Source organism: Hemicordylus capensis, chromosome 2, assembly GCF_027244095.1.
Source record: "Hemicordylus capensis ecotype Gifberg chromosome 2, rHemCap1.1.pri, whole genome shotgun sequence".
In the NCBI taxonomy this organism is placed as follows: domain Eukaryota; kingdom Metazoa; phylum Chordata; class Lepidosauria; order Squamata; family Cordylidae; genus Hemicordylus; species Hemicordylus capensis.
Genome location: NC_069658.1, coordinates 54643673 through 54670481, shown reverse-complemented (window position 1 = coordinate 54670481; position 26809 = coordinate 54643673).

Genomic DNA, 26809 nt, shown 5'->3' with positions numbered 1-26809 from the left:
CCTTTTTAATGTAAGTTGCTTAGAACTTGGTGAGATAAACCATCACAGCATTTAAAAATATATATGAATGAATGAATGAATCAATCAATCAATCAATCAATCAATCCGGTGTGTGAGTAAGTATGAGAAGGAGATCAAGGCAATTGTAACACCCAAAATTAAACATTGCAGAAATGGAGAAAAGGAAATGTTTATAACTCCCTTTAAAGCTGCATTCCAAGAAGCCTATTCAGAGAGGTCATTCTCATGACCAGCCCTACCGAGGTAAGGGGGCTATAGCCCAGGTAGGGCTGGTCGTGAGAACTGCTAGGATTGGTCCAATTCCCAGCACTCTGCTGGGTAGCCTGGATTTTGTACCTCAGCTAAAAGTGGGGTAGGAGGGCACATGCATGCATGTCTTCCTACCTTACCACCTTGTTGTGTGGAAACTTGGGCTGCCAGCAACTGGAGTTTCTATATAGCCAGGCAGAAGAAGCAGCCTGGCAGTGGGGAATCCTCCAATGCAATGTGCTCCTTGTGCAGTGCATTGTGGGATACGGTAGCATGCAGCCTGCTTTTCCTGTTGGAAATTCTCTGTGGTGAGAGAATCTCTTTCTCATTATAGCAGAGTGCACAGAGGCACAACACAGCGGTAGTTTAGTTAGGCATGCGTGTATGCTGAGAGTAAAGTAACTTGGAGCCAATTCATAGTTTCAAATCAATATAAAAGGTATTTATTAAGGAACTCCATTCTAGATAGGAAAGTGAGGAGTTAGGATCTCTAATCTATCTATCTAGCTGGATGCAGATGGATTCTGCATCCTCTCTGCACATATGGTGCAGGGAGAGAGGCTTGCCATGTTGCAAGGTAGGCGGGAAGGTAGGAAGAAAAAGAGAGGAAGGAGGAAGTTGAATCCCTAAGAGTAGCAATCTACATTTCAAAGGGATAGCATCAGAGCAGTGGAGAAGTGATGACAAATGTCTTGACCCTCTAGCCCTCTGACTTACTAGTCTGTCTTCCACTGTCTGAGGCAAAGAGACAGCGCAAAGTCCTTTAACTTCCAACATTTCCCCCACCACCTCACCACTCCAGGATCACTTGCACACTGGTTGCGTGGGTGCGCAGCATGGCACAACCCAGGAGCAGCAAGGATAGTGTGGGGAAAGGTAGTATCCTGCCTTCCGACAGCCCTTCCCAACCCTGGCAAAAATGGTCTTGTGAATGACCTTAGATCAGGCCTGCTCAACTTAGGCCTCCCAGCTGTTTTTGGACTACAACTCCCATAATCCCCAGCCACAGTGGCTAATAGCCAGGAGGTCCGAAGCTGAGCAGCCCTGCCTTAGATGCTGGCTGATTGCACAAGGGAACGCAGGCAATCACAGGCTTGATCACCACCAGTGCCCTGTGCATGTATATGCACTGCCAATAAGGCTGCACTTCAGGGCAGCAGGGCTTTGTGGTAAGTCCAGTGTGCACGCAGCTGTGCAATGTGAAACCAGTGGAAATAATGGGTGTTGCAATGCGCAACTGTGTGCATGGGGGGGACTGCAATGCTGCCCCATTGGTGGCACCTACATGCTCACAGGGGCACAGGTGGTGTTCAAGCGACCCCTGTTCCCTTGAGCAGCATGTCGGCCAGCATGTTTTATATGTGTACGGGCTAGGATTGCCTAGCTCGATTTTTGCTGATCGTGAGAACCAGGCTCGGCTGTGAGCCCAGTGATTCTAGAGCGGGTAACCCGCTCAAGTACCCCTCCCCTTAGCCTGGGTTTGCAGAGCAAGCGCTCTGCAAACCATGACTATCTGATCATGAGTAGCCGTGGTGCAGCTCTGCACCGCGGCTACTAGTGAATAGAACTCCGGAGGGGAGGCGAAAAGCCGCCTCCCAGCTCCGGGGGTCTCCCCAGCATGTCCTGCACGCTTGCGCGGGGCATACTGGAGCTTCCGGGGGCCACGAGGCCCCTGAGCTCCCCAGCCCCCGCCAGCTCCGTCATGGAGCTGGCAATCATGTTGGCGGCCAATCCAGCTGCCCAGGGCTCCCTCCCCGCTCATGTGCTTAGCCTGCTCTCCCTGTGCACTCGCAAAAACCGGATCTCACTGTTCGTGAGACCCGGTCCGCTGCTTGCTTCCTTCTAAGTTTTTGCAAGACAGCAGTTAGAAAAAAGGTTTTTGCACCAGGGGTGTAGCTAGGGGAGAGGAGGCCCATGTTCAGCCCCTCTCTGGCAACACCTCGGAATGAGGGAGATAATGGAGAAAATAGGCAGGGAAGGAGCTGGGGGCCCCTTAGGAGCTGGGGGCCCTGGGTTCTTTGAACCCATCTGCTCAATTATAACTACACCCCTGCTTTGCACTTAAATCATCCCACCTTGCCCTTCCCCTAGTTTTCAAACTGGAAAATGCTAGATAGTTGGAGAGCAGAGCTCATATTCATCAGTGTCATGAGATTCCAGCTGCAAAAGAAAATATTGTGCGTGTGCTCACTTTCCCCCTCTATATTAGGGACTTAAAGATGCATTTGGTGATTAATTTACCCTTGGAGTGTAATTATTGATGGATGGAAATAAAGATGTTTTATTTCAGCCCCTTGTATTCAAAGGTAAATTCACATCTCTCCCAGATGACTGTCAGTTTAATCCCCTGCGTACACAAAACTGAAGGCTCGTTTCATTTTTCAAGTCACATTGCACTGTCAGACTCTTTGAAGCAAAAGGTAGGCTGCCATTATGTTCAGCTCAAAGCGGTAGTAATTGGAGTGACCTAGAATTTCTCGGAACTACTTCATCTTCTGAAATGTACATTTACCTCTGTTGACCTTTCTCTATAGCTGCCAATCTATGCAAATCCAAAGGGGACTAAATATGTGGATTCCTTAGTACATCCTTGAAGGCATGCACTCAGAAACCACAGTGGTGGACTGTTGCTCCCTCTAATGGAAACTATGTTTGGTCTGAAGAGTAAATAAATAATTGGCCAGTGACTAAGGCCTTATTCTCACTGAGGTGATAAACCTGTGTTTCAGCTGTGCAGCTTCAGACAGCCAGTGGGATTCACATGTTAGCATGCTTCCCACACACCCGAAAATGGTTCTTACATGCAAAAAACTGCTTCTCAGTGAATAGCATAAACTCTTGCATCTGATATATAAGCTCTTTGCAAACATCCAAACAAATGGAGAAGTAGGAGAGTGGGATCACATCTAACCATCTGCCACACGTTCAGTATAAAATTCCCTTGCATGTACAGCTGCATCCTTTCAGTACACCAAAGGAATGCTGGAAAAGTAGGTTCCTGATCACATGGAGAAAACTCACCTTGAGTACAGCTCATACACTGTAGTCATGCATACATACACTGAGGCCATTCACATAATCGAAAACTGTGTTCTACCCAGGTTTGGGAGCTGTGTGTACTCCCCATTTTTGATTGTGTGGAAGCAAGGTTAGAGGAAAACCTGGGTAGAAGTGATTGTGTGGAAGCAAGGTAGGAGAAAAAGCTACCCAGGTTTTCCTCTAACCTTGCTTCCACACAATCAAAAATTAGGAGTACACTCAGTTCCCAAACCTAGGTAGAACACAGTTTTCGATTGTGTGAATGACCTAACTGTATGTTACCTAGTGTCAGAAAGTTTTTACTGGTGCTCTCTGACATTGTGATGAGATCACCCTCACAATGCATATAATAGGGGTGTGCATAGAACTGCCAGAGGCGGTTTGGTTAGAATTCGAATGGTGCCTACCATTTGTTAGAACAGTTTCATTAGAACTGGCCGGTGGTTCTGTTCAGACTGTCAAACTGGGTCGAACTGGTTTGACCCGGTTCCACCTGGTTGAACCTGATTCGAAGGCCTTGCTTGTAAAGAGGAATCCAATAAGGATTCCCCTTTAAAAGCAAAGGGGGATTATGTAACTAAAAATGGGTGGGGTGGGGAGAGGGCATCTTGCCAGCTGTGGTGGCAGATGTGACGGCAGCTCCCTGGTGATGGTTCAGTGGCAGCAGACCCTCTAGGACCTGCTGGTGCCCCACAACCACACACACACTGCAGGTCAGCGGGTGGCCCAGTTTCAGCCTCCACACATGTGTGGAGGCCATTTGTATTACCTATGTGCAGGTGCGGCGGTCACACAAATGGCCTCTGTGGAACAGGGCCACCCACTGGCCCATGGTGCAGTGAGGAGTGCCAGCAGGGCCACCACTGCAGAGCCGCCCTTGCCTCTGCCACCACAGCCAGTAAGGTGCCCTCTCACCCACCCCAAACCCCCCTTTAGGTAGGGAATGGACCTTTGCTTGTAAAGGGGGATACTTACCAGATTCCCCTTTACAAGCAAGGCACTCGAACTGGTCGAACCAGACTGAACCGCTTTGATCTGAACTAGGACTGGTTTGGTTCTAACTTGGACTGGCCCCCACGAGGTCAAACTGGTCAAACTGGGCCTGTACAAATCAAACCAGGTTAAATATGAACCGGTTCTATACATCCCCAGCATATAACTCTAAGAATTTCATCCAAATTCCCTGGAATACAGCATCACTTCCTCTCTTAAAATAAATGGTTTTTTTTCTACATCCTATCAAGATTAGTAAATCAGCTATACACTGCTCCCCCTCAAGAGATGCTTTTATTTTATTTTTTGAAGCATTTGACATTTTGCCAATATCAAAACTTGAAGAAGCCATGCCTTTTCATAGCTAGACTATTTCCATTCACATGGAATTATTCCTATTATTTCAATTTCTGATGTAAATACAAATTTAATGTTCCTAACTATATCTCTCCTCTCCAAAACATCCTTCCAGAATGAACACACTAGCCTACATTTACAAAACAAGTGAAACAATCCAGCTTATTGTGCAAATGTGCATTATATCTCAAGCAGTTACCACCATTTAATAATCCCTTTCCAATCTACCACTGTCCCATGGTGGGCTCCTTGAACCCATTGCACATGCCTCATCCACTATCTTTCACAGCACAAAGGATTATGAATTATGTATAGTATGGAGAGAAAAATAGAGAGAAACTTTTCTCCCTCTATCACAACACTAGAACTAGGGGCCATCCCATGAAACTGAGGAAATTTAGGACGGCCAAAAGGAAGTACTTTTTCACACCGTGCATAATTAATCTACAGAATTCTCTGCCACAGGATGTAGTGATGGCCACTAGCCTGAATGGCATTAAAAGGGGTTCAGACAAATGTATGGAGTGCAAGTCTATCCATGGCTTGTAGTCCTGATGGCTATAGACGACCTCCAGGCTCAGAAACAGGATGCCTCCCAATACCAGTTGCATGGGAGCGACAGTGGGAAAGATCTCCTGTTGTGTGGCTTCCCAGAGGCATCTGGTGGGCCACTGTGGGAAACAGAATGCTAGACCTTATGGGCCTTGGGCCTGATCCAACAGGGCTGTTTTTATGTTCTATATGTGTTGGAACCAGGAAGATTCACTGAAAAGCTCTAGTGGTTTATATATGCACAGTTGGTTTTGTGTAAACCGCAGCAGGGCATTGGGAAAGGATTTACTGGAGTATGTAGCAATTTCTTCATGTCCCATTTGCCCATTGTGCCCTCTCCCTCAGGCTACACTTCAGGAAAATCCTTTGCCTATGACAATAACAGTATAGTTAGATGCCCTCCCTCTATTTCCCCCCATATCAAAAGCAAAATGCTTCTGCCTACGTGATTCTAGCTGGGTAAGAATAACTAGCTCATTATAAAATACAATAGGATGTGCCTCCTTTCTAATTATGAGCCACAAATGTCAAAACAAGACGTGCTGAGGGAAGAATAAAAGCAGTTTCATGCAAGATGTGAAAAGCAAAGAGAAATGAACGTTGCAACAAGGAAGCAATGATCCCAAAAGCAGTGCACTGGTGTCTAGTTTGTTTTGCTGAGAGTGTGGGCCTTTTTAAAATGCCAACCATGCAATGCTAATAGATAGCACTCTTTTATTTTTCATTCTTATCTATGGAAGCACATCACCATTGTTGTTGTTGTTGTTATCATTATTAATCTAGCATCTTGTCATTATCACCCAATGTCTCATCCAGACCAAAATAAAACCCGCAGGCCAAGTAGCAGTTTTCATTCCTGAGACACTAATTATTACTGAAGCCAACAAACTTTAGCTCCACCTCCCCCCCCCCCACCTCAGCTCTGAGATGTTGCAGCATTTTGCATGTGGTCATCCCCGTTGTATGCCTGCCTCCAGTTGTTCCACTAGGGGATCCCCCATCTCCACCAACCATTGTTGTGTTCATATCCTAAAATTAAACTGTCTGCCTCGGAGGAATGAAAAAGCTTGGAGTAATGGACAGTCCATCCTTTCAGTTAAAGGAACATTTTTTTAAAGCTGTCATTTTCCAGCTGTGGGGAATTATTCTTGCTTGGCTCATAAAGAAGGAATATCAAACAGTGCACATTCTCTTCTCACATTCTATCCTCTGAGATTAAAAATCTGTTAGAAGCAGAGGCTAATTTCTAGATGTTGTACCTTCTGGCTGGTCTTTAAAAAGGAGTTCACCATTACAGACAGGGTGGGGGGACACTCTTCAGTGATGGCAATCAACCCATTACTGTCAGAATCCACAGCTTAAAAGCTAGAAATAATTCCAGTAAGAACATGTCTCGACAAAATGCTTGAAAGCCGATGATTCCTCTAAAGCTCGAATAGATGGGGGGAAATGATTTTGCAAAGCTTGTAGTTTATTTCATCAGTAATAAAGAAGGCTTATACAAAGCAGCAGAATAGTACAGAATACAGACATTTGTGTTCTGTCGGACATGGGACACACTGCTTCAAAGCAACCCCCATTTGGGATTAATCGCCCATTTTGGAGAAGCAAGACTGTCATGAACGAAAGAGCCTTCTGTCCCGAAGTTGTCAGCCTGGTGGAGGGGGAAACTCCTGGTGGAGGGGGAAACCCAGTGCTTTTGCATTTTAATAAAGAAATTTCCAGCCAGGCAAGGAAAGGCCCTAGAATAAAAGGGAGTCTGAATGGACCAGCTCTGCCCCACCCCAACCGAATGTAATCAATGGTGCACCCAGAGCGTTGTCAGTTCGTGACAGATAATATGGTCACATCTCCCAGGATCCTTCGCTGAGGAAATCAGCATATTGGCTAGGGCTGTGCATCAAATTGGAAAAATAATTTGATCCAATTTGATGCAGGCGCTATTGGCAGCATTTTGTATCATATCACTTTCAATGCAAAAGTGCCAATATTGGCACTACCCGAAACAATATTGTACATATCGTATTGGGCTGTATTGAATTCCATATGACGTTTAGATGGCTGTTTACATGCTTTTCTTTCTTACTGATGATGTCACAGAACTTGCTAGTAATTGATCTGGTGATGTGCCATATATGGAAAATGGGGGGTGGGGTGGAGCAGAGAGCAATAATGTCATTGGTATCTCTTCTTCAATGCTTCAGGTGTGCACCTGTTTCAAACATGCTGCAATTGGTTCATCTCTCTTCCAATCACAATGCTTGTGGGGAGGGATGTGGATTTGTGTATAACAAGGTGTCTGAAGCAAAACTCCCCCCCTTCTTTGAACAACTGTCTTTAGAGGAACATGCTGGGAAGGTGCTTTGCTCTCTCTCGCTCTCTCTCTCTCTCTGTATTTATATACTGCCCCATATAAAATATCTGGGCAGTTCACAATTGAAACTCAACAACAATATACTAGAGAGGAAAGTCTGTGATTTTGTTTCTTGATTCTAGGCTTTCTGATTACTTTTAGGAAAAAGTTTGCCTCTGAGCATCCAAGTAAAGGATGCAGGAAGGATGCAGATGCTGTTCTCAGTATAGTTGCTATACAGGGCCAGATTACAACATGCTGAAGCCCTAAGCTATGCCGGACTTAAAAGGCCCCATAGCATTACAAAATGCTAACAAACCCCTGCTAACTGAAAAGAGGCACCTTTCAAAGTGGTGATTCTCTTATATTTAGCAGGGAGGAAGCAACTGGCCTTCTCCAACCCCAGCTCAGAATCCCGCTAGTCGCTATTGTTGGTGTCTATGTTTCTTTTTAGATTGTGAACCTTTTGGGGCAGGGATAAGGATGTGCACAAAACCAGTTGGCAGGTTTGCTTCAAGTCCAAAGCAGAGTCGAACAGGACTGGGCATGTTAGGGTTTGGCACCCCTGAATTTGAGGTCCAGTTCAGTTCAAATTTGAAGTGGTTTGGGCCCGGTTCAGGGGTGTCAGACACATTAGAATTAGGGTGTGTGTTTTTTAGTTTGGCGGCCCCAGGGGGTGCTGCTGCAGCCATGGGGAAGGGTGTCCTGCGGCTTCCCTCTCCCTCCGCCGGCCTCCCTCCAGTCTCCTATGGGCTGTTTCATCCCATTTCGGGTCCTCTGTGAGTGTGCGGTAACCATTTTGGAGGCCACCCGCATGTGTCCTTTGCGTGACCATGTGATCCATCTACTCAATTTGAATCCATCCACTCAATTATAGCTGTGTCCCTGGTATAGCCATATAAGTAAATTTTTGTCTTCTCTGAAGACAAAATGTATGCTTTAGAGTCTCTTTTTTCTGTCTCCATTATTTTTCAACTAAATTATGTAAAATTTGAAATTTAGTCTCTTTGGGGTATTCAGAGGCCCCTTGTAATGTGGGGCCCTAAGCTGAGGCCTCTTCCTTTTCAAATGGTAGGTTGCTGGAGGAGAAGGCAGGAGAATGGCAGTGAGTGGCAGCCACCACCACCACCACCACCTTCTCCATCATGTCTGATCCATTTTAGAACTATTATAATGTGGTGTAGTGGTTAGAATGTTGGACAAGGACAAGGGGACCTGAGTTCAAATCCCTATTCAGCCATGAAACTCAACGGGTGACTCTGGGCCACTCATGTTTCTCTCAGCCTAACTTACCTCACAGGGTTGTTGTGAGGATAAACACAATAATAACATTGTTATTATTTTGTTATATCTGGTAGGTTCTTTAGCTTTTTATAATTTTCAGTTTTAATTTGAACCTAGTAATGATTGTGATTTTTAATCTGAAAACTTTTTGTTTGTTTAATTTAGGTAGTTTTATTACTTTTATTGTATCTTGTGTCTATCTTATTGTTGTGAGCTGCCCCAAGCAGTAGTGCACTGGAGGGGTGGGGTATAAATATTTTAAATGAATAATAAATAAATAACCATGCAATTATGCCACCATTGGCTTGGGGGAAGGAGTAGGGAGTGGGGAGGCCAAAGGAGGGGTTTTCAAAATGTATTTAAGGGGATGTTTGGAGGCAGAGAGGCAGTAGGTGGCCAGTAGCCATTGGTCTATTAAGGGAAAGCATCCAAAGTAAGGTAATACCTTTATTGGGACCAACTAAAATATCACAAGCAAACACTGAGGTTATCTTTTTCAGACTGAATGTTAAAGAGAGATAAGGGGGTGATTCTCATGACTAACAAAAATCGGGCTAGGAGAGCCTTGCCTGATTTTTGTTGGTCGTAAGAACCACCAGGCTCACAGATGAGCCGAGTGGTTCTTGAGCGGGTAACCCGCTCGAGAACCCCGCTAAAAAGCAGGTTTGCTGAGCGAGCGCTCCAGCAAACCTACTTTTTAGGCTTGTGAGTAGCCACGGCACGGCTTCGTGATGTGCCTACTCATGAGTAAACCCCCGGCCGGGAGGTGAAAAGCTGTCTCCCGGCTCGGGGGTCTCCCCAGTATGCCCTGCGCGCTCGTGCAGGGCATACTGGGGTTTGCGGGGGCAGCGCGGCCCCCACTCCCCCCATGCCCCGCCGGCTCCTTCACGGAGCCGGCCATTGTGTGGGCAGCCGATTCGGCTGCCCAGGGCTCCCTGCCCACTTGTGAGTGGGGAGAGTGGGCTTAGCCCGCTGTTCCCGCTCACTGGTAAAAACCGGGTCTCACTGATCGTGAGACCCGGTCCAAGGACAAGTCACAAATCCTGGTGTTAGGTTTGACATGGCATACAGGAGGTTAAGACTGATAGGACTTAAGTTGAGTTGGCGGAGGTCTGCCTTTAAAGAACTCTGGGTTGTTTTTTAGTGCTGGACTTAGATTCAACTAACTACTAGATTTTATATTTAAGTGGGGCAGGGCAGCCACTTTTTTCTTTGTCCCAGTGGACTCCCCTTGTACTGAGATCTGTTCTGCATCTTCTAGGAGGTGAAGGAGAGGAAGTCAGTGAGGGTCCCATTTTACAATCTCCTCTCCGGGCCCACTCCAACCTTGTTATGCCCCTGAAGTCACTATCAGCCTCACCCCTCCCCCTGTGAAGGGGAAGCTCACAATCCCACTTACTTTACAAAATGTGCTGCTCACCACAAGTGAATACCACTTCCCTTACAAAAGATCGTGTCTATGAATCCCTTTGAGAAAGCATCATCTAGATAGACCACACTCCATCAGAGATGTGCATGCACACTTCCACTGATTTCATTGTGACTTGTATGCATAGCAGTGCAGTGGGTCGTGATCCTTGAGTAGTATTTGTTGTTATTCCTGCTAAATCTACATGAAATTTCAGTCCAACATAATGACCCTCACATTACATCAACAGTCATCTGTATCAATGGAATGACAAGAGCAAGGGCTAGCATGCCATAAGCATCCGCTCATGATGGTGGCGTTATTTCCTGTACCAGTTTTTGCCATCAAGCATCAGCTGAGTCAATATTTTGATGTTACCATTTTGGAAGAATTTGATCTAGTCCTCAATGTAAAAATTTCAGCAGTGAAATGGCAGGATTTTACATACTTATGCATAGATTTTCCCGCCTCTAAAGTCTTTCTGCAGATGGCCCCTTGTTTATACAACATCTCCAAGAAGGTAGCTACAATTATAATTTATTAGCTCTTAATTATTGTTGCCAGGGTCTGGCATGTTGACAGAATGCAGTAATGATCTCTGCACTTGAGAGACTCTGCTTGCGCCTGTAGAGCTGCTAACAGAATTTTGATCATGATTTACAGCTCTGCATGTCTAGATCTCATTAGGGAAGCAGAGACAACCCTGTGTTCAGAATGTTTAGTCCTCAGTGAGTGGGAAAGAGAAACAGTGGAGGCCTTAGAGAGCACCTGGAATCACTTACTCAGCATAGCCTGCCAGATCAATTGTCACCTTCAACAAGTGCCTTGCATTGTTATTAGTTTGCGTGGCTTTGGATAAAGGGATCAACAATAATAGCTGCAAAGAACAGGGTGGTGATGGGAAAGCGGAATTTCAAAGAGCTCACTTCTGTATTTCTTATGTTAGGGACACCCTTTGGATGCAAGAGCATGTGGCAGTTTCCCTTTCTCTATTCACACTAACTATCCTCTTTCCTCCTTGCTAGACCATCTCTTTTTTCACCCCACCCCTGTAACACTTGTGCATACATCCCATACTCCCCCTTCCAAAGATGCCAGATTGCACCCTGCAGAACTTACCAGCCTCCGTGAACACTGAGGACTAGAATTCTGACCCTGAGGACTAGATCAAATTCTTCCGAAATGGTAACATCAAAAGCCATGATATATGGTGGAAGCCATAAATCCTGCTCAGGTCCTTGAAGAAGCCCAGACAAGTACAGGCTTGTGCTTATCCTCACAAGAACCCTGTGAGGTAGGTTAGGCTGAGAGATAATTGACTGGCCCGGGGTCACCCAGTGAGTTTCATGGCTGAATGAGGATTTGAACTTGGGTCTCCCCAGTCCTAGTCCAACACTCTAACCCCTATATAGTGATGTGCATGGACCGCGAAGGCACAGTCCAACACCGGGGGGGGGTGTTGCGGGGGAGTTGTACTTACCCCTCCCACCATTTCCCCCCTCCGGCGCTCCAATTTTCAGAAAAATTTTCGGGGTGGCAGCAGTCCTCCCTGCTGCCACGCCCCCTTGTTGTTGGCCAAATGTGCGCGTGTGTGCGCATGTGTCGCACACGTCAACAGTGGGTGCATGCACGTGGGTTACTTCCTCATTTGGCCAACAACAAGCCGGACCACCGGACCAGGGAACTGGTTCGCAGGCCTCCAACATGGAAGAATAACCTGGAGGGAGAAGCTGAGCCCACAATGGATCACTCACCTCCCCCAACCAGGTCTCAGTTATACATGCCAGGTCAGCTCCCTCATCCATGCATTACAGAGGATGAAGGCCAGGCTCTGTGGGTAGTTGGAGATGCTCCCCAAGTCCTGAGAGTTGACAAAGCAGTTGGAAGTGGAAACAGTTACTACATTACTAGTTTCCCTTCCCCTGTAACGGCCAGCTGCTCTGCCAGCGCCAATTCTTCTATTCCCCACCAATACAGCAATAACCACCCCAGAACTACCGGACACACACACACACACACCCGCTTGCTGCACAATCCCACTCAAGAGAGCCCAAACACATATCTGCAAACAGGCCTGGCACAACTCAGTACAATAAAAACCACCCTCTAGCCCAAACCTCCACCCGCCTTGAAGGCCAGGCCCCAAGGGCCCACCCCCAAAGGCCTGGTCCCCTTTGGCGGCTGGCTTTGGCGACCAGCTACACCATGGGCCACGCCTCAGGCATGCCTTCAGAGATTTATAAGCCTCTAACAGCCCAGCAGCCCCTCCTGCCACAAGAGAATGCTGGGTTAGCAACAGGTGTTAAATGTCAGGCACTCTCAAAGGCAGCAGCTGGAACTCCGCGGCTGGAATGACACAGCAAGCTGGCAGGCAGCTCCTCGTCTCAGCTGAAGGGTGGAAATACAGCCTAGAGCAGGCCAGGTGTTAAAGTCCAGGCAAGGCGGGGGCAGGAGGAGTCAAGCCCTCTAAGCTGCTCCTCCCTGCTCACTTCAATCATCTTCCTGTCTGGGTACTTCACACTTAGGATGCTCATTTGGGTAGGTGAACATCCTAAGTGCAAAGAGTCCAAGTAAGGAGATGATTTACGTCCTGGTGACCAGATTTCTGGACTTTCTTTGGGTGCGCTGTGTGTGTTCACCAGCTACATTTCTGAATGCCTGAACAAGGCTATTTCTACTCTGTCGTAAACTTGCACAAACACTGGTGTGATGCGACACACATTATTACCACATAACTGTATCTGTGCAACTTTACAGCCGCATGGAACTGCCCTGTTTCTGGTGTTTCCACAGATGCAGCAGTGCAGGCAGTGCTCCAACCACGTGTGTTTCCAAGAGCAAATCAGGGAATGGGCCAGAGAAGAAATAGGAAGGACTGCTGTGGCCACTTTAGCTACCGCAGAACTTTTAAAGGCAGGCTCCTTGGGTTGACCTCCCAGTGCTGCTTGGTGTGCCCTGGAAATCTGGTTTCTGAATAAAACATTTTTTTCTTATGGGGCCCGGCCCTGTTATCTGTTGGCCCGGCCCTGTTTGCTAATAATTAATTTATGCCAGATGTACTCTTACATCGTCTACCATTTCTATAAACGGCTATGAATGTTATAAAGTATTTTGCCTTCCAGGCTGATACTGAAATTTCTCCGAAGTGAAATTCAAAGAGAATTCCAGAGTTCCTCCAAGAAGAAGCGGGAATTTGAAGAGGAGCTTCAGGTTTCTTCCCCAGGAGAAAGCAAGATCATTCACACAACCTATGCTTACCCAGCTGGTGGAGGGCTGGAGGGAAGCCAGGCACCATCCTACCTTCCCCCCACACGATTCCAGCACCATGCACACATATGACTGGAATGCAGCAGCTCCAAGAGCAGCACAGGAATGGGAGAAAAACAGACTGTGGCCTCTCATATCCCACCATGCACAGTGCAATGAGTGCGGTGCATCGGGGAATTCCCTTGCAAGCTGGGCGCTCTACATGCCTGGCTCGGTGTCCGCTCAGGCAGCCGGCAGCCTGAGCAGACACACGACTGTGTACCTCTGTAGAATGGCATGTGCAGAATGCCTGGGCTAAAGAAGCCCAGCCTGGTTTTGCTCTGCATGTGTACTGCTGGGATCAGGCCTGATCCCGACGGCACCACTGCAGAAAACCCGCCTCTGCAGCCACCCTCTAAAATGAGGTTAGGAGAGTGAGGCACTCTCCTAGCCCCGTTTCTGTAATTGTTTGCCAGCAGGGATCCCAGGATGCTTTGGGGAGCGGAAAGGGGATCCTAATAATGCACCACACACTCCTGCAGTGCATTAAGGGAGCTCCAGGAGTGGGGTGATGCCAGGGGTGTATCTATGGGTAGGGCAGGCAGGGCACGTGCCCCGGGCGCCACTTGAAGGGGGGACACAATTTCTTAAAATTAAAAAATAAAATAAAAAATGGCCACCAAAAACAAAATGGCCATTGTGCATACTCAAATGGCCTCTGTGAGGCCCTAGGCCATTTCAGGCCTTGCAGAGGCCATTTAAGCATGTGCAGTGGCCATTTCATTTTCAGTGGCTATTTAAAAAACAACAATTATTTTTAAAAATGCCCACTGCACATGCTCAAATGGTCCCTGTGAGGCCCTAGAGGCCTGCGGAGGAAGGGGTAACCTTTGCAGACTCCCCCCCACCCACGGCCTATAGGAGCGCCCCAAAAGGGCTACAGGTAAAAAATATTTTTAAAATTTAATATAAGTCACTGTACACATATTCAGTTTGGCACTATGTACAGAGAATCAGAGCTTGTGAATACTGAGCTGAAGCTTATGATCTAGGATTGTATTCATTTGTTCTTACTTTGCTTCTTGTGATAAGTGTGTATGTATGTATTGGTTTATTTCGGCCCAAGGCCAGCATAAATACAGGAAAAAGAAGGGAAACAACAACAACAACAACTTGTGATAAGTGAGTTAAATGTGATGTCTTAATAATATGGCTATTAATGGTGAATTTGCCTTTGAATCAGTGTGAAATCCTTAGTATTAAGGCCCACTGGGAGTTTCTTGCTCTCTTGCTCTCATTTTAACTGTCTTTCTGAAATACTAGGATATATTCCAAGCAGTGACACAGTTCACTCTGCATATCCTTTAATTATTTTCAGAGTATCTGGGAAAAGTCAAATTCTCCATTGATTTTAAAAACCTATGTAATGGTGATGCTACAATGCATAGTAGAGAATTAGACAGGCACTTCTGTTTAATTTTCCAAGTACACCTCCACATAGTATTTGGGTATTTCATGAGCCCCAGCATACTGAAATTTGTAGTTTTCCAGCATTTTTGGGTCTGGCTACATCCCCTGCTAAATAGTTTTTGAAATTTTAAAAGATTAACAAGCTTGACTTGTATTTTTGAGCTGATATTATGGTAAAGTTATCTGAAAGATGGGTGTCAGATATTTGGACAGGGGGTGCAATTTCAGTGCTTGCCCTAGGCGCTATTTTCCCTAGATACGCCTCTGGGTGATGCATCCCAGCACCCTGGGCCTACAAGCTAGCGGCGGTAGCTCGTAGTCATCTGGGCAGGCAATCCGCCTGCCAGAGAAGGAGCCCTCTGTTGCCTGTAGGGAGGTAAGCTCTTTCAGGCTTCCTCCCTGCTAGCCCTAATGAGAAAGGGCTCAATGTTTCCCCCATGTGGTGTTGTGAGTATGAGATAGATGTCATGTTAGAATCAGACCTAACCATAACTTTTAACTCAGTTAAACTATTTAGTTAAATATTTATTGGGCTGAATGCAGTTAAGGTGAAATTCTGAAATCATTTACTCGGTGGAGCAATCCTAATGAATTCAAAGGGCTTATTGCAGAGAGTTGGTCTGATACCACCCTGCACATGTTCAAAATGCCTTTCTTTTGGCACTGTACAAAACCAACTCCTGCTTATATGGGATAAGAGGGAGGAAGCACTTCCATATCAGATAAGAAAGCTCACCGGCATGCATGATCCCAGTATTACAGAAATGTAGAACTGCTGCTATTCTTCTTGTCCTTTTCATCAGCAGAAGACAACGAAAGAGCCAGCATCATGTTGCCACTTCACAAAATCAACTTCTCCTAATTCTTGCTAATTGAAGCAATGAATCAAGAGTTCTGAACATGATCATTCGCAGCTGTATTTAGTTGGTAAAGGACCATATTTTCAATTAAATTTTCCTTTTTATGCTTCTAACTTCAATTATTATTATTATTTGTCAGAAGCAAGCTTCGACTTTAGTTGCACATAGCAGATGTGTTTTCATTTATGCCTGCATTTGGTAATTGACAACACACTACTTCCTCTAAACAAATCTGCACAGAAAAAACTGTAAAGTGTGAACTTGACAGTTGGAGCTTAAATAGCAGCAATTTATGTCTAACTAATTTTGCAAAGCTAACCCCTGTTTATAAGACAAATAGCTATCTTGAGGAATTGAAATGAGTACTATAAAGTCTCATCTGTGATTATTTCTGGAGAAATTCACATTTATATGTTTGTTTGTTTTTCATTCTTTCAAGATATGGAAGCTTCTGTGTTATTCTGAGACTAAGCAGAGTCAAATAAAAAAAAAACCCCAAAACTAATGTGTCACTTTTCCTGCCAAAGATGTTAAAGGATAGGAGCTGCACACATCCAGAACATCAGGAGGACATTCCTCTTCATGAATGGTAAAAAGGCCAAGGTGGTGTTTATGCTAAGACTCCACAGGCATGTGGAAATGCTGCAAAATATGCTATTGGCTATGCCCTTGTTGACCGACTGGGGTTGCAAAACTGAGCTTAAGGTGTGGATGATGCCGATGAAAATGCTGTCACTGAAAAAGGGCCAAAGTACTCATGCTAAGCCCATGACTGGGGCTGATGTCTTCATGGTTACAACTGAAATAAGAGTTGTGAGGTGGCAGCTATCAGAACTGGAAGCATGGCATGGGGGAGAACTTTAACCCTTTGCCTCTGCCATGGTCCCAATCTGGATTCCCCTGACTGATAGAACTCATTGTTTCAAGAGCAAAGTTTCCATTGGCACCAACAGGACTTACTTGCCCTGGGCAAATAGCAGCTATGAGATGACCCTATCTAGACTAAAATAATAGCCCTCTTCTGACATTCAGCAAAATGGTGGAGAATAAACTTACCTGTGCTGAAAGCAGGTCAGAAGTCCCACCCCAGCCTGTCATTCACCACCTCTTCCACACCTTTCATGGATACGCCAGTGTTCATTGAAAGAAGCAAACACAGTACACATGATGTTGGGTGCTTCTGTGATGGGGAGACTCAAGTCCCAGCCACTCCATCATGGAAGTACCTGCCATCAGAGATACAGCATTTGCCTCTTCAGCATATCTGTGAGCAACATGAAGGAGGTGGTGAGTGATGGGCTAGGGTGGAAGCGTTAAAGCACATCATGCGGCAGTCCAGTGCCTGCTCAGTCCCCCTGTGGCTGCTATTTCAGTTGTAAAAATCAAGCATGTGAATCCCAGTCACAGGTTTAGCATGTAGTTTTGCCTTAGGAATCAAATGTAGCATGATGATAATATGATGTTGAGAGATTCATCACTGGATCAGTGAGTGCCTGATTTATCTGATTTACTTCAAATGATGGAATATGCATTAGATCAGAGAGGCACCCTTCCTAGATCAGAGAGGCAACCCTTCCCCATCCTTGCCCCCGCCCCCGGCCCAATATAATCTGATTGATTTGTCTGCTGAGGAGCCCCTGAGTGTTTGTACAGAATGCTTCAGCATTTCAGAGGTTTCTATGACATGTTCTAAGGTGCCCCCCCTTTGCACATGAGGGTACAAGTCAGATCTGGTGGGTCTACTTGTCTCCTATACATGTATCAGGAATTTATCGTAGGGCACAACATTCCCTGCACATTGCAAGAGAAGACCAGAAGTGGTCCACCATGACTGATCTCATCCTTGAGGTCCACCAAGAAGCTTCCATGGAGCCTCAGATCTTCCTTGAACACCATCTGAAAGTCACTGCTTTAGGGTCTCAAATTACATTTATTCCTGTGTCCATGAGTCATACTGTAGGGAGAGTACTGTGAATTCCTACCTTTGTATGTGCATGTCCATTAACACATCAATATTGGTCATGCTCCCTATCCAGAACTCCAAAGAGTACCTTATTTTTGAAATTTTGATTTACCAGCTCTATGCACAACAACTTATTCTGCAGGAAAGAAACTAGGAAAGAAATTACACCTTGCCTAGGGAGGGGGTGTCTTTTAGGATGATTTATTGCTGAAGTACAGATAAATGACTGGTGGGATTGAAATAAGTGAACAGAGGCATAAAATTTCCTTGGCTGAGAATTCTTTTTCTTTTATCTTCTAAAATATGGAGCTCTATCTTTTTTTATTCCACAGATAATGTGTCTCAACCACACAACCCTACGCACATTTACTCAGAAGTGATTCCCATTGTGTTCATTGGGGTTCATTGGTTTTTAACTTGACTTTTTACTTGTTTACTCCATTTGGTTAATTTTATTCCTTATTGTACATTGTATCTATTTTATTGTTGTGAGCTGCCCCGAGCAGTAGTGTACTAGAGGGGCGGGGTATAAATATTTTAAATGAATAAATAAATAAATAACTTCGAGGTACAGGTTGAGTATCCCTTATCCGGACTGCTTGGGACCAGAAGCATTCCGGATTCCAGATTTTTCCAGATTTTGGAATATTTGCATAATGAGATACCTTGGGTATTGGATCCAAAGTACCAAAACAGATGCCAACAGAGCAGGTGCCAAACTGAGCAGGGAGTGGAGGAGGGGGGCTTTCCCTTTTCCCTCTAGCACCAAAACAAGAACATCAAAAACATTTAAAAGCTTTAAATTTTTTTTATTAAAAACAATAAAAAAAGAACAGCTAGAGAGAATTACAGACAAACCCCCTGTCACTTACAGCCTTATGAAATAAGTAAGTTTTGACTGCATGTTGAATAGCAGCAAAATTGGGAATCTGCGAGCGAGTGAGCTGAGGCGTTTTGTTTTTTGTTTTTGTTATGGCGTGGTGTCCGGATTTTGGAGCATTCTGGATTTTGGATGTCCAGATAAGGGATACTCAACCTGTATATAGGGAAGATGCTGAAAGGCATCATCTCATACTGCGTGGGAGATGGCAATGGTAAACCCTGCCTGTATCCTTCTAAAGACAGCCATAGGGCTTATTGGTCACCAGGAGTTGACACTGACTCGATGGCACACTTTACCTTAAGTGTGCTTAGGATTGTGGCTTACAGTTCTACAGCATGTGCCATGGGATCACTTCATTTTGTTTCCTTCAATCCTGATTTCCCTGAGCTCCACTTCAGCTGATGAAATTTTAGTAGGACTGTGCATGGGCCTGCAGAGGGTGGTCTGGATTGCATTGAGGGGATAACCATGATTGGCTCAACGCGTAGGGAGGGCGGGGGGGGGGGGTTACCTTCAGCAAGGAGCTGGCTTCTCTGACGAAATTGGCTGTCTTTTATCAGCCACCACATTTCACAATGCCACCTTTCTTTTCCTGGCGCTGTCCTAGAAGGCATGAGGACAGAAAGCAACATCATGACATTGCATCCTTCTCCCGATGTACTACTGAGAAATAATGGCATGGGGCATGGACATTTCCCCCTGTCCCCAGTAATGCACCAGGCAAAAGGATACAACATCATGACCCTGGTTGCTTCTTTTCCTGGTGCATTTTAGGGTGACACCAGGGCAAGGTAGTGTATTGAAATGCTGCTGCTGCTATCGCTGCCAGAAGGCAACCCATTTCTTCACAGCAGCTGGCCCTTTGCTAAAGCTACCCCTGACCCCCACAATCCTGTTTGATACCATACCGACATGATGCAGTATGGTATCAAACAGACTGCTGATCTGGGAGGCAATTTTCTCCAGAATCATTTCCAGAGAAAAATGCTCCAGTAGGGTTTGCATTGCCTCGGACATAATTATTGGTTTGATGCAATGCATCAAACCCTATATTTTAGTGTCTTTCCCAAGCTAAGTCCAAATAACTGGTGTTATTTAATTGGATGTGAGATAGCAGGTGCAATCTCTTCCTCTCAAATTGTATTCCAGAATGATGTCTAACTGGAAAATCCAGCACTGGCATAGTTAAATAAGTAACCCACATCTAGCTTTAAAATTAAAATTAAAATCTACATGTGCTACACCACTGTACATATGGTTTCACAGCCAGAATCCATTTACCTTAAACTTCAAGCTCACTTTGTAATAATTTTTATAATGCTATGTTGCAGTTTATTCCCCTCCTCTCCCTTTTGCTCTTTGTGTCTCAGGGAAAAAAAGTTTCATTTAATCATGGATATGTCAGTAAGAAAAGAAGCAATGTCTTTCTGCTGTGAAAAATGTGGAGTTATTCTTTGATTACTGACTGAAATCTCATAACTTTTGTGCCATGAGGCATGAAACTCATCCTGTCAGAAGAATAGCACCTTCAGTGTAGAGCCACTAAATATTTATTTCAGTGGCAATGTTCTGGAAAGGTTTGACTGCTTAGATTGAGCACTACTTCTAGACCTTTGGTTTGTATTGATTAGATTAACACTCCCTCATCAGAGTTCCCAGAGATTGCTTGTTACTCTCTATATCATTCATGCAATGAGAAGGAAACAAGGAATATATTTTCATGTACCTCAATCTAATTACGTCATTAACCAGCTGGATAATACAGCATTAAGATAATATCTCCCAATTCCTGTCAACCTCGGTGGGTATGGCCAAGTTTCTCCATTATTCCACACCATCACAATCAGTTAAAAAACCTAGAGTATTGTATAGAGATCAAAAAGCTTAGAGAGATGTTAGGAAACAAACATTTTTCAATAATTGTGATTTTCGAGGGGAAATGGGAATCTGCTGGTTTGGAAGTCAACTAACACATATTTCCATGCTCTTTAAAAATAGATATGAGGGGAGGGAAGTTAAAACTGTTCTCCCAAATGTTTCCATGACTTGAATTGGAAGCACAAGAATCTCCATGAAATAAAATGTCAGGAAAATTGAGTTTGCAGCTGGGCTCTCTACAATGGCTTTCACTTATAATTTTCCAGATGTTGTCCAGGCAGCTTTATTCATGGAGAAGCAGAAGGAACTGAGTTCTGATCCTGCTGGTGCCCTGGAACTTTTCCAGGGTTGGAGTTTTCTTCCTCCAGTTCCTCTTCTTCCATAGAAAGAGGGAGGAGAGGCCAAGCTGGCAGTCATATCTATTGTATGAAACAAGAGGAAGTTCAAAGAAGTGGCTATCATCTTATCCTTGGATAAGATGGTGAAATAGTAATGGATGATAGAATATTGTAGAGAGAGTCCAGCTACTTAATACTTATTTTGTATCTGTGTTCTCCCACAAGGCAAATGTGGGCCAACCAGGCAACAGATTATCAAATAAAGAAAGGAAACAATTGCACCTCAAGATAGGTAACGAGCTGATATGAGAACACCTAGCTACCTTAAATGAGTTCAAGGGGTGGTTCACATGACCACATGCCACATGGTCAGGCAGGGAGTGGGGAAGGCAGGGTTCAACATACCTTCCCCCAGACAACCGCTCACAGCCCGGAACATGCACAAACTGTGCACAAGCTGTTGTCCAGCGCTGCTGGAAGGGTGTGGATGAATGTCCACACTGCTCCCAGCAGTGTGGGTAAACAGAGGATGAGTCTCATTGTCCCAGCCTCTGGAGGTCCCACAATGCACTGTGAAAAACTTGTAATGCATTGGGGCATTCATTCCCCCAAGAGACAGGTGCTCCAGGCACCCATCTCTGGCAACTGGGTTGGAAACAGCCGTGCACATACACGAGCAAGTAGCCCAGGTTACGGGAGCACTCACTCAATCTCAGCTAGCAGCAAGGCTAAAAAGCCAGGCTAGTTAGTGCTAGCCCACCAGGATTGGGCCTGATCCCAGCAATTCCTGCATGGTAAAACAGCCTGGGCATCCCTAGCCTGGGTTAGGCGGCATGTGAGAATAGCCACCAAGTCTCCAGGTCCAGATGAATTACATTCATGGGTACTGAAGGAACTTGCAGATGTTATCTTAAAAGCACTGTTAAGTAATTCACACAATCAAAAACAGTGTTCTGCCCAGGTTTGGGAGCTGTGTGTACTTCCAATTTTCTGTTGTGTGGAAGCAAATTAAGAGGAAAACCTGGGTAGAAATGATTGTGCAAAAGCAAGGTAGGAGAAAACCTGGTAGGGGTGTGCATTTTGGAATTTTCTTCGTTCAATTTGTATCCGAATCGAAACACCCCCATTTTGTTTTGTACCCAAATTTTCTGAATCCGAATCAGGCCTGTTTTGTTTTGTAGCCAAGTTTTCCGAATCCAAATACGAATCGATTTGGATTTTTTAAAAGGGTCCCAGGGCAAAAAGAGTGGGTGGTGGTGGTAGTGTCCAATGGGTGGAAGCTAGCAGCCAAATTTCATAGGAATTAGGCAAAGGGCTGATTTTTTCTGAATTTTTTAAGTTTACACATCTTTAAGAATTTTCCCATAGGGAATAATCAAGATTCCAGCAAATGTATTGCTCCAAATCAAGGGGAAAGGGATGACCCAGAGCAGAGTGTGGTGGGTGGTAGTGCCCAATAGGGTCAAGGAAACTTCCAAAATTATTCAAAGAAATTGGGCAAAGGGCTGATCTTTTGTGATTTGATGAAGTTTACGTGTCTAAGATTTCTCCCATAGGGTATAATGGAGGTTTAGGTTTCAGCAGCCCCATAATTCCACTTGGGGGGCACTGGGCTTGCCCAGAGTGAGGGGTTATGTAGTGCACATAGGGTGCCAACCACCCCCATACCCACAAGCCCGTGGGGAGCTGGGTTTTGTTGTTTCTGAGGTGTTCATTGTAGATTCTCTGGTAGCATATGAGATTTTCAGTGAAAAACAAGAATCCACTCTCATATGCTACCAGAAAATCTACACTCAGAACACCACAGACTCAACAGAACCCAGCACCCCATGGGTTAGCAATCCTTCCACTGGCCAATGTGGAGTCAGTAAAGAGTGGCAAGAAGCAAAAGAGCCAATGCGGAACAAGCAGGTCAGCCCATGATTTAGGTCACCGATCAGAAGGCTGGAAGGGTGGGAAATTCAAAGAGATGTCAAACACAAAATGGAGACTGACTCAGAGATCGCCAAAAAATGGAGGTCCGAAACAACAAAGCGTTTTGTAGCCGAAACAGGGTCGTTTTGTTTTGTATACAAAACTTTTGGATCTGGAAAATGGGTGTTTTGTTTTGTCTACAAAACACCCAAAACAGGCTGTTTTGGGTACAAAACATTTTGTATCCAAAACGTTTTGCACATCCCTAAAACCTGGGCTTTCCTCCAAGCTTGCTTCCACACAATCACTTCTAACCAGGTTTTTATCCTACTTTACTTCCCCACAACCAAAAATTGGGAGCACACACAGCTCCCAAACCTGGGTAAAACACAGTTTTTGATTGTATGAATGACCTCTGTCTGTAACCTTTGAGAATTCCTGGAGAATGGGTGATGTGCCAGAAAAACTGAGATGAGCAAAATTGAGATCTTCAGAAAGGAGAATAGAGAGGAGAGAGGAAACTACAGACCTCTCAGCTTAATACTGATACCTGGCAGTCTGATTGTGAGCACTTAGAAAAGAATCTGGTGATTAGTAGGAGCCAGCATGGATTTGTCAAGTATGAGTCATGTCAGACTAATTTCATCTCTTTTGTTGACAATTACTAGTCTAGTAAATAATGAGAATGCTGTCGACATATTGTCCACAATGAAATGAGCAAAACATTTGATACTCCTTTAACATTTGAAACTCCTATGATATCCTTGTTGATATGTTGGTAACATGTGGGCTAGATGATGCTACTGTTAGGTAGATTCACAGTTGGTTGAACAATTGGTTGTACCCGAGTACTGCAGCGAGGTATTGAGGTAATCCACACCATCAAAAACTATGTTGTACCTCTGTTTGGGAGCTGTGTGTGGTCCCAATTTTCAGTTGTGTGGAAGCAAGGGACTAGGGGAGATGTCTATCAAATCTGCCGATGACACAAAGCTGAAAAGTATAGCAAATAACTTAGATGGCAGAATAAAAATTCAATCTGGGCTGCGCAGGCTCAAATATTGCAACAAAACCAACATGATGAACCAGTAGATACTTCAGACACCTCTGGCTGTGCATGAGATTCTCTTTCAAAGGTGCACATAGCTTTATAGTATTGAAGCCTTGTACTTCATGGGAACATATTTTTTCCTCAGGAAATATTCCATGAACAGGATTTTCACCCTGAGCCCTCATCAAGCTTTTCAGTTGAAAACTGAAGATAATAATATTCAATTTATCTCCCCAGAGTGATATGCAGATTAATTAGTTAATGCTCCAAAATTGCTTTGAAGATGAAAAATGCCATATAATGCTTAGCTAGCACTGCTTTTCTTCAATTTCAGTATTTTACTAAAGATAAAAAGTAGAGAGGTGAGGTAAAAGTCTCTCTCTCTCTCTCTCTCTCTCTCTCTCTCTCTCTCTCTCTCTCTCTCTCTCTCATTTTTAAATTCACTGGACATCTTTGACCCTCAGAAAGATATGGCTCAGGTAATGGAGAAATACTTTCTGTCTGATCTTCCCTAATTCAAAATGATTCATATATCTGTATTTAGCACTTAGCAATAAAGATGATTAATAGTTATACGTGACTGGAGTTCAGAATGGAACCTATCTAGGTCAGTTTTATCTATGACATGTTTTCCACTATTATAAAAAGACTGTGAAGGCAGGCTTTCCTGTAAGTGTCTGGAAACATTTAAAATAAGCAGTAACAAGAAAACCTATATGCAAAGGGCATGATGTTTCCCTCAGCAATTCAAGGTTCCTCGTGCATAGGGATACGCACAAATTGATTTTTTAAAATTCGATTTGTGCCCAAAACAAATCACCCCTGGTTTGTTTTGTGTCCAAATCTATCCCCTCCAAATCACCCCAGATTTGATTTGTATTTGCTGTGCTTTGGATTTGGATAGATTCAGACCACTTAACAAGGTCCCAGGGGCAGCAAATTTGGGTGAGAGGTAGGTCCCTATGGGTGCCACCTACCACCCAAATTTCAAGGCAGTGGGACACTTGGTTGATATTTAATGAATTATTTTAGTTTTTACTGATTTTGAACATTTCTGCTGTAGGAAATAATGGGGATTCAACATCACCATATCCTAACTCTAACACAGATCTCCAGCCTTCATTTAAAATAAAATAAAATCAAATCATCATCATCATCATCTCTAGCCCTTGTAGAAGTGGAGTTATGGAGCAAAATGTGCGGACATTATTTTTCAAGTGTTTGGATTCATTGGTATCTAATAACTTTTCCTCATAATGAATCCCTATGAGGATTCATTATATGCCTTCATTTCTTCTGTTCATTTTGACTACCACTAGTGCCAACAGTGCTAACTGTCAATTGCCATGTGTCAACTACACACCACACACATACACACACACACACACACACTGGGGTACTCAATTTATTTTTAGGGGTTTTTGAAGTGTTTAGATTCTTTGGTGTCTTCATTACACAGTTTCATTTCTTCTGTTCATTTTGACCCCACTGCTTTGCAGGTGGGGGTGGGGAATTAGTGGTACCCCATGTCCCAATTACCCCCCAACCCACAAACTGCTGGGTACTCAGTTTATATTTTAGGAATTTTTCAGGTGTTTAGACTCTTTGGTGTGTAATGAATCCTCATAAGGATTCATTATGAGGAAAGGTTATTAGACACCAAAGAGCCTAAACACTTGGGTGGGGGGGAATCCTATCACATAAACTGAGTAGTACTCCACTGCCTTGCGGGTGGGAGGGGGTGTGGTTGGCACTGACTTGTAGCAAGCATGACTTGTCCCCTTAGCTAAGCAGGGTCTGCCCTGGTTTCAAATGAATGGGAGACTAAATGTGAGCACTGTAAGATATTCCCTCAGGGGATGGAGCTGCTCTGGTAAGAGCATCAGAAGGTTCCAAGGTCCCTCCCTGGCATCTCCAAGATAGGGCTGAGAACCTTGGGGAAGCTGCTGCCAGTCTGTGAATACAATACTAAGCTAGATAGACCAATGCTCTGACTTCCTATGTTCCTGTGTTCCATTGTCCAAAAGACAGTCAAAATGGATAGAAGATTGTCTCCAAATCACCCAAATCAGCTAGATTCAGGTACAAATCAATTTGTACCCTAATCAGTTTGCACATCCCTACTCATGCACTTTCCACAAGCTACATTCCTCTATAGTGCCAGGGCAGAAAATATGAGGCATGAGCCTAAAGTTCTGAAGAAAGAATTGTTGACTTCATATTAGAGAAGGAAGTGAAAGCTAAGAGCTCTGAAACAGGGGAAAGTTACCAAGTAGGATGGCAAAATTCCGTGAAAATATTTGAGGTGTGTGTGGGGGGTTACTGGGGTAGGAGGAATGGATGTACACTCCCCCCCGCCTCACTCTTTTTAAACTGGGTTATTGGCCACAATCTCAAAGGGGGCATGTAAAGCATTATCATGCATTTTCAGAGTGCTCCACCTGCCCTCAGCATGAAAAGGGCATTTACCTTCCTGTAGATGCCATGCCATGCCTGAGCTTCTTCTGACAGCGATGGCACCACCCCTCCCTCAAGGAGCCCTGCACCCAAACAATCCCGCACAAGCACAATGTGGGGGGGAGTCTAGGGGGCACTATTTGCCGGTTACTCCAGAAAGGGAAGGGAACATGAAGACTTCTTAAGAAGGGATATGTATATGAGGGAGGGCAAAGGATTGGGGGGGGGGGTCTGTTCCACCATGAGCAAGGATGTTGTTGTGAGGGACCACCATGCACAAGCATTCCATGCAGAACAAACTCCTGCTCCGCTGGCAGCTTGCTGCTGGTGGGCTCGTCCTCTCATGAGAGGGCCAGTCTACTGGGGAGGACCATGCCTCTAAAACCCCCTAGGTCTCCCTTCACACTGCATGCTCATGAATTGAGTGAACCCACCAAAGGGGCCCCATTTGTGTGGGGCCCTCAACTCTCCATAGTAAACAATAGAACAGAAT